This window comes from Hordeum vulgare, chromosome 2H (assembly GCF_904849725.1).
Source record: "Hordeum vulgare subsp. vulgare chromosome 2H, MorexV3_pseudomolecules_assembly, whole genome shotgun sequence".
Classification (NCBI taxonomy): Eukaryota; Viridiplantae; Streptophyta; class Magnoliopsida; order Poales; family Poaceae; genus Hordeum; species Hordeum vulgare.
The window spans coordinates 208,312,284-208,321,598 of NC_058519.1; positions in this window are offsets into that span (position 1 = coordinate 208,312,284).

Consider the following 9,315-nt stretch of genomic DNA (forward strand, 5'->3'; position numbering starts at 1 on the left):
GAGGTTGGTGGAGGGGTATATATAGGCAGCCCCCAAACTCCAACCGTTACACCTAAAGTGACCAACTCGGTGACACCAAAGTCATAAGCTCGGTGGTACCGACTTGCAGAAAAGGCAGCAACTTTTGAATCTCAGTGAGACTGATATACACAACTCGGTAGAACCGAAAAGGTGGCTAACGGTGAGATGATGCAACTCGGTGACACCAATACCCAAACTCCGAAATTCTGATTTTGTGTACCGAGGAAACAGAAGGTTGGTCACCTGAACTCGGTAGCACCGATCCAGAATCGGTTGTACCGAAATGGTAGGTTTTGCTAGGGTTGGGCCTGGGTTGACAATTGGTAGGGCCGAATCTGAAAACTTGGTGGCACCGATTTTGGATATTTGTCTTAGGACAAAAGTGTTATGTGGGAGAATGGCTGAGTATTTTTGGTGGCTATGTTTGAGCACTTGAGAAACCAGTTCATTTTAATACCTCACCCCCTTTTAATAGTATTGGCTTTCCTATGGACTCAAAAGTGATTTCTCACAAATATAAAATGAAGAGTCCTCTTGCTTGAAGCTCGAGCCAATCTTATCCCTTTCTTGCATCACGGGTCATATCCACATAAATATTTAGCCAATGCATATTTTGAACTTTTCTGAAATATACTTGGATAGAAGCATTAGTCCAATGATGCATATGTTGTGATCAATTATCAAAACCACCTTAGGGAGCAATTGTGCTTTTAATCTCCCCCTTTTTGGTAATTGATGACTATAGATCAAAGCTTCGAAAAAAGATATAATCAATGATTAGCATTGATGCTTTGAGAAGTGTGTGAAAAGCAAGAGCTCCCCCTAATTTGTGCATTTTTTGTAATTTTTGTTTGAATGCAAATGCACAATCGATTAGGATCATGGGTCACTCTTCCATGTCACATACATATTGGGCGTGCACACGTATGATATGAATGAATAGTAATGCACATGACACCAAGAGAATAAGTGAATGATCATCATAAGAATAGCTCAAAGATAATAATGTAGTTTTGGAAATATGCCCTAGAGGCAATAATAAATAAGTTATTATTATATTTCCTTGTTCTTGATAATCGTTTATTATTGATACGTCTCCAACGTATCTGTAATTTTTGATGGTTCCATGCTATTATCTTCTCTTCTTTGGATGTTTTATATGCATGAATATGCTATTTTATATCTTTTTTGGGACTAACCTATTAACTCAGTGCCAACTGCCAGTTTCTGTTTTTTCCGTGTTTTTGACCCTTTTTCAGACGGAGTCCAAATGGAATGAAACTTTACGATTATTTTTTTGGACCAAAAGAGACCCCCGAACCTTTGAAAGAAGGCCAGAAGAGCCACGAGGAAGTCACAAGCCCATGGGGCGCGGCCTACCCCCTGGCCGCACCGTGCAGGCTTGTGACCCCCTCGTGGGCCCAACTGACGCAATTCCACCGCCATAAATTCCTATAAATACGGAAACCTCCAGAAATAAACCTAGATCAGGAGTTCCGCTGCCGCAAGGCTCTGTAGCCACCAAAAACCAATCTGGAGCCCGTTCCGGCACCCTGCCGGAGGGGGAATCCATCTTCGGTGGCCATCTTCATCATCCCGACGATCTCCATGACGAGGAGGGAGTAGTTCTCCCTCGGGGCTGAGGGTATATACCAGTTGCAATGTGTTTGATCTCTCTCTCTCTCTCTCGTGTTCTTGAGATGTCTTGATCTCGATGTACAGTGGGCTTTGCTACTATAGTTGGATCTTATGATGTTCTTCCCCCTCTCCCTTCTTGTAATGAATTGAGTTTCCCCTTTGGAGTTATCTTATAGGATTGAGTCTTTGAGAACACTTGATGTATGTCTTGCACGTGTCTATCTGATGTGATCAACTTGCGGGTTTGTGACAATTGGGAACCAATGCATATGGGTTGGCCCACGTGGATTCATGTGAGTACTCGATGTATGTTTTGGTGATCAACTTGCGGGTTCGTGACATTGGGAACCTATGCATAGGGGTTGGCACACGTTTTGACTCTCCGGTAGAAACTTCGGGGCACTCTTTGAAGTTCTATGTGTTGGTTCAATAGATGATTCTGAGATTGTGTGATGCATATCGTATAATCATGCCCACGGATACTTGAGGTGACAATGGAGTATCTATGTGACATTAGGGTCTTGGTTGATATGTATCTTAAGGTGTTATTCTAGTACGGACTCTTGAATAGATCGATTAGAAAGAATAACTTTATGGTGGTTTCGTACCCGACAATAATCTCTTCGTTTGTTCCCCGCTATTAGTGACTTTGGAGTGACTCTTTGTTGCATGTTAAGGGCTAGTTATATGATCCAATTATGTTATCATTGTTGAGAGAACTTCACTAGTGAAAGTATGAACCCTAGGCCTTGTTTCCACGCATTGCAATACCGTTCGTGCTCACTTTTACCTTTTGTTACCTTGATGTTTTTGTAATTTCAGATTACAAAAACCTATATCTACCATCCTTATGGCACTTGTATCACCATCTCTTCGCCAAACTAGTGCACCTATACAACTTACCATTGTATTGGGTGTGTTGGGGACACAAGAGACTCTTTGTTATTTGGTTGCAGGGTTGCTTGAGAGAGACCATCTTCATCCTACGCCTCCCGCGGATTGATAAACCTTAGGTCACCCACTTGAGGGAAAATTGCTACTGTCCTACAAACCGCTGCGCTTGGAGGCCCAACAACGTCTACAAGGAGAAGGTTGCGTAGTAGACATCAAGCATTTTTCTGGCGTTGTTGCCTGGGAGGCTAGGTAAGCGGCACTAACATCCCGTCAACGAAGCATTTTCGGGCAGGTTAGCGCTTGAAGGTATATCTTTAGATCTTGCAATAGAATCTTTTTGTTTCTTGTTCTATCGCTAGAAAACTACAAAAAATGGAATTGAGGATGCCTCATATGCTCCATCTTTTTAATGTCTTTTGTGAGCATGATGGGAAGGAAAATTGTGCTCAAGTGCTGAAAGAAGAATTACATAGAATGCTTGGCATAGAATATGTGAATGATGAGCATGATTGCAATGTTGTTAGCACGAATTCTTTGAATACCCATGATGCTAATGATATGCAAAGCCACAAGCTTGGGGATGCTATATTTGATGAAGATGATCTTTTTAGTTCTTCCACTTTCAATGATCAAAATCATTTTGATGAAAGCATGCCCCCTACGTATGATGATTATTGTGAGGATACTTATGCTTTGAAGAAGAGGGATGATAAAACTTGTCATACTCTCAAAAACCCCTTTGCTAAACCTTGCTTTTTCATTGTGGACACAATTTGTAGTGCTCAAGTCTTTCACAATACTCCCACTACTATTCTTGAGAATAGATTTCCTTATGTGGAGAGTAGTAAAATTCCTATGATTGTAGATCATGAAAATAAAGCCTTAGGTGCTGGTTATATTGTTGAATTCATTCATGATGCTATTGAAAATTACTATGAGAGAGGATCATATGCTTCTACTTATTGCAATAGTATCAAGCTTCCTCTCCATGTGTTGAAATTTTTGAGGCTATGCTTGTTTTGCCTTCCTATGCTAGTTGATTCTTGCTCCAATAAATTGTTTGATCACAAAATACCTATGCATAGGAAGTGGGTCAGACTTAAATTTTCTAGCCACATGCTCCATGATGCTCTCGTTGTGCTTCAATCCTTACCTTTTATGTGAGCATCATTGAAATCAATGCCTAGCTAAGGGCGTTAAACAATAGCGCTTGTTGGGAGGCAACCCAATGAATTTATTTTTGCTTTTTTCTTTCTGTTTTATTTTTCCACACCATAATAATTCTTTTATGATTGTGTTTTTTGTGTTTCATTTAGCGTTTGTGCCAAGTAAAGCCTTTATGATAGCTTGGGTGATAGTTGTTTGATCATGCTGGAAAAAGACAGAAAGTGTCTGCTCACCAGATGATTTTTCCTTTTTGTTCTGTAAGAGATTTTGAGTTGATTCTTTTTGCTAATGATTTCTATGCAATTTCTTCAGACTTTCGTAATTTTTCAGATTTTTTGAAGTACCATAAGTATACGAAGTATACAGATTGCTACACACTGGACTGCTGTTAACAGATTCTGTTTTTGTTGAGTTGGTTGCTTATTTTGATGAAACTATGGATACTATCAGAGGGTACTAGCCATGGAAAAGTGAAAATATAGCAACCCAACACCAACATAAGTAGAATTTAAGTTTGCTACAGTACCTAAGGAAGTGGTGATTTGCTTTCTTATACTAATGATATCACGAGTTTTTGTTTAAGTTTTGTGTTGTGAAGTTTTCAAGTTCTGGGTGAAGTTCTTATGGACAAAGAGATAAAGAGTGGAAAGAGCTCAAGCTTGGGGTTGACCAAGGCACCCCAAGTTAATTCAAGGATGCCGAAAAAGCCTAAGCTTGGGGATGCCCCGGGAAGGCATCCCCTCTTTCGTCTTCAATCCATCGGTAATGTTACTTGGAGCTATATTTTTATTCACCACATGATATGTGTTTTTCTTGGAGCGTCTTGTATCGTAGGAGTCTTTTATTTTTGGTGTGTCACAATCTTCCTTGCTGCACACCTAGAGAGAGAGACATGCACTAACCGTGATTTTGTTGAGCTTCACTTATATCCTTTGAGTTAGGCAATTCAGCTCACATGTGTTCACTTATATCTTTAGAGCTAGTTGATTTTGCTCTATGTGCTTCACTTATATCTTTTAGAGCACAGCGGTGTGTGGCTTGGTAGTTGGCTTATGCTATGAAAGTAGTCCCAAATGTGATAGGTACCCAAAGAGGATACAAAAACCTCGATCTTCGTGTGCATTGAATAGAAAGAGAAGTTTTGGTTCCTCTCAATTAGTTTTGAGACGTGGATTCGGTAATATTAATAGTTATGTTAGTAGGGTGTTGTGAATCTAGAAATACTTGTGTTGAAGTTGGTGATTCCCGTAGCATGCACGTATGGTGAACCGCTATGTTAGGAAGTCAGAGCATAATTGATCTATTGATTGTCATCCTTTGTGCTGAGGTCGGGATCGCGCGATGGTTTACACCTACCAACCCTTGCCCTCGGAGTATGCGTTTAGCACTTTGTTTCGATTACTAATAAAACTCTCGCAGCAAGTATGTGAGTTCTTTATGACTAATGTTGAGTCCATGGATTATACGCACTTTCACCCTTCCACCATTGCTAGCTTCTCTAGTGCCGCGCAACTCTTGCTGGTGCACAAAACCACCACATGCCTCCCTCAAAACAGCCACCATACCTACCTATTATGGCATTTTCATAGCCATTCCGAGATATATTGCCATGCAACTCCCACTGTTCCGTCTCATGACTTGTGCCGTCACTCTCATATTGCAATTGCATGGTCGTAAGATAGCTAGCGAGATGTTTCAACGTCATACACCATGCTAGATCGTTGCACATCCCGGTACACTGCCGGAGGCATTTCCTATGGAGTCATCATCATTGTGATCTTTGAGCTGTGAGTAAATAAAAGTGTGATGATCATCATTATTAGAGCATTGTCCCATGTGAGGAAATAATAATAAAAAAAGAGGCCAAAGAGCCCAAAAAAAAAACAAAAAACAAAAAAAGAGGCCTAAGAGCCCAAATGAAAAAAAGAGAGAGAAAAAGAGAGAAGGGACAATGCTACTATCTTTTTCCACACTTGCGCTTCATAATAAGCGCCATGTTCTTCATTATTGAGAGCCTCTCATTTTGTCACCACCATATACACTAGTGGGAATCTTCATTATATAACTTGGCTTGTATATTCCAATGATGGGCTTCCTCAAAATTGCCCTAGGTCTTCGTGAGCAAGCAAGTTGGATGCACACCCACTAGTTCTATTTTTGAGCTTTCACATACTTATAGCTCTAGTGCATCCTTCATATGGCAATCCCTACTCATTCACATTGATATATATTAATGGGCATCTCCATAGCCTTTTGATACGCCGAGTCAATGTGACCATCTTCTCCTTTTTGTTTCACAACCACCACCACACTCTATTCCACCTATAGTGCTATATCCATGGCTCGCGCTCATGTATTGCGTGATAGTTATAAAAAGTTTGATAAAGTAAGAGTGCGAAAACAATTACTTGGCCAATACCGGGGTTGTGCATGATTTACATTACTTGTGTGAGGATGATGGAGCATAGCCAGACTATATGATTTTGTAGGGATATATTTCTTTGGCCTTGTTATTTTGAAAGTTCATGATTACCTTGCTAGCTTGCTTGAAGTATTATTGTTTTCATGTCAATAGCAAACTATTGCTTTGAATCTTACGGATCTGAACATTCATGTCACGTGAGATAAGTTACAAAGGACAACTATGCTAGGTAGCATGCAACATCAAAAATTCATTCTTTATCACTTCACTACTCGAGGACGAGCAGGAGTTAAGCTTAGGGATGCTTGATACGTCTCCAACGTATCTATAATTTTTTATGGTTCCATGCTATTATCTTGTCTTCTTTGGATGTTTTATATGCATGAATATGCTATTTTATATCCTTTTGGGACTAACCTATTAACTCAGTGCCAAGTGTCATTTTCTGTTTTTTCCGTGTTTTTGACCCTTTTTCAGACGGAGTCCAAATGGAATGAAACTTTACGATGATTTTTTTGAACCAAAAGAGACCCCCGAAGCTTTGGAAGAAGGCCAGAAGAGCCACGAGGAAGTCACAAGCCCATGGGGTGCGGGCTACCCCCCTGGCCGCACCGTGCAGGCTTGTGACCCCCTCATGGGCCCAACTAACGCAATTCCACCGCCATAAATTCCTATAAATACGGAAACCTCTAGAAAGAAACCTAGATTGGGAGTTCCGCCGCCACAAGCCTCTGTAGCCACCAAAAACCAATCTGGAGCCCGTTTCGGCACCCTGTCAGAGGGGGAATCCATCTCTGGTGGCCATCTTCATCATCCCGGCAATCTCCATGATAAGGAGGGAATAGTTCTCCCTCGGGGTTGAGGGTATGTACCAGTAGCTATGTGTTTGATGTCTCTCTCTCTCTCTCATGTTCTTGAGATGTCTCGATCACGATGTACCGTGGGATTTGCTACTATAGTTGGATCTTATGATGTTCTTCCCCCTCTCCCTTCTTGTAATGAGTTGACTTTCCCCTTTGGAGTTATCTTATCGGATTGAGTCTTTGAGAACACTTGATGTATGTCTTGCACGTGTCTATCTACTGTGATCAACTTGCGGGTTTGTGACAATTGGGAACCTATGCATATGGGTTGGCACACGTGGATTCATGTGAGTACTCGATGTATGTTTTGGTGATCAACTTGCGGGTTCATGACATTGGGAACCTATGCATAGGGGTTGGCACACGTTTTGACTCTCCGGTAGAAACTTTGGGGCACTCTTTGAAGTTCTATGTGTTGGTTGAATAGATGATTCTGAGATTGTGTGATGCATATCGTATAATCATGCCCACGGATACTTGAGGTGACAATAGAGTATCTAGGTGACATTAGGGTCTTGGTTGATATGTATCTTAAGGTGTTATTCTAGTACGAACTCTTGAATAGATCGATCAGAAAGAATAACTTTATGGTGGTTTCGTACCCGACAATAATCTCTTCGTTTGTTCCCCGCTATTAGTGACTTTGGAGTGACTCTTTGTTGCATGTTGAGGGCTAGTTATATGATCCAATTATGTTATCATTGTTGAGAGAACTTCACTAATGAAAGTATGAACCCTAGGCCTTGTTTCCACGCATTGCAATACCATTCGTGCTCAGTTTTACCTTTTGTTACCTTGCTGTTTTTGTAATTTCAGATTACAAAAACCTATATCTACCAGCCTTATTGCACTTGTATCACCATCTCTTCGCCGAACTAGTGCACCCATACAACTCACCATTGTATTGGGTGTGTTGGGGACACAAGAGACTCTTTGTTATTTGGTTGCAGGGTTGCTTGAGAGAGACCATCTTCATCCTACGCCTCCCGCGGATTGATAAACCTTAGGTCACTCACTTGAGGGAAAATTGCTACTGTCCTACAAATCTCTGCGCTTGGAGGCCCAACAACGTATACAATGAGAAGGTTGTGTAGTAGACATCAATTATCCATGCTATAATTGTATCGATTGGAAATCCAAATACATGTGTGGGTACATAGACAACACAATGTCCCTAGTGAGCCTCTAAGGACTAGCTCGTTGATCAAAGATGGTCAAAGTTTCCTCGCCATAGACATGAGTTGTCATTTGATAATGGGATCACATCATTAGGATAATGATGTGATGGACAAGACCCAAACTATGAACGTAGCATATGATCGTGTCAGTTTATTGCTACTGTTTTCTGCATGTCAAGTATCTCTTTCTATGACCATGAGATCATGCAACTCCCGGCACAGGAGGAATGCCTTGTGTGTATCAAACATCACAACATAACTGGGTGACTATAAAGGTGCTCTAGAGGTATCTCTGAAGGTGTTTGTTGGGTTCACGTGAATCGAGATTGGGATTTGTCACTCCATATGACGGAGAGGTATCTCTAGGGCCCACTCAGTAATACAACATCACAATGAGCTTCTAAGCAATTTTACTAAGGAGTTAGTCACAGGATCTTGTATTACTTAACGAGTAAAGAGACTTGCCGGTAAGGATATTGAACTAGGTATGGAGATACCGACGATCGAATCTTGGGCAAGTAAAATACCGATGGACAAAGTGAACAGTATACGAGATTGATTGAATTCTTGACATCATGGTTCGACCGATAAAGATCTTTGTAGAATATGTAGGAACCAATATGGGCATCCAGGTCCTGCTATTAGTTATTGACCGAAGAGTGTCTCACGTGATGTCTGCATAGCTCTCGAACCCGTATGGTCTGCACACTTAAGGTTTGGTGACATTTCGGTATAGTTGAGTTATGTATGTTGGTGACTGAAAGTTGTTCGGAGTCCCGGATGAGATCCTGGACGTCACGAGGAGTTCCGAAATAGTCTGGGGACGAAGATTGATATATAGGAAAGAGGTATACGAGTTCCAAAAAGGTTTCAGGAACTATTGGTAAAGTACCGGGAGTGACGAATGGGTTCTAGTGGTTCAAAGGGAGGGGCAACCTACCCTGGGGGGCCACATAGGACCAAGAGGTGGCGCACCAGCCCCTGGTGGGCTGGATGGCCAGTCCCTATGGGCCTATTCGCCGAAGTGTGAGGAGGGGAGGGAGTCCGAATTGGAGGAGGACTCCTCCCTAGCGCCTCCACCTCCCAATCGGAGGAGGACTCCTCCTCTTGTGTGCCACCCCTCCCCTTCTTC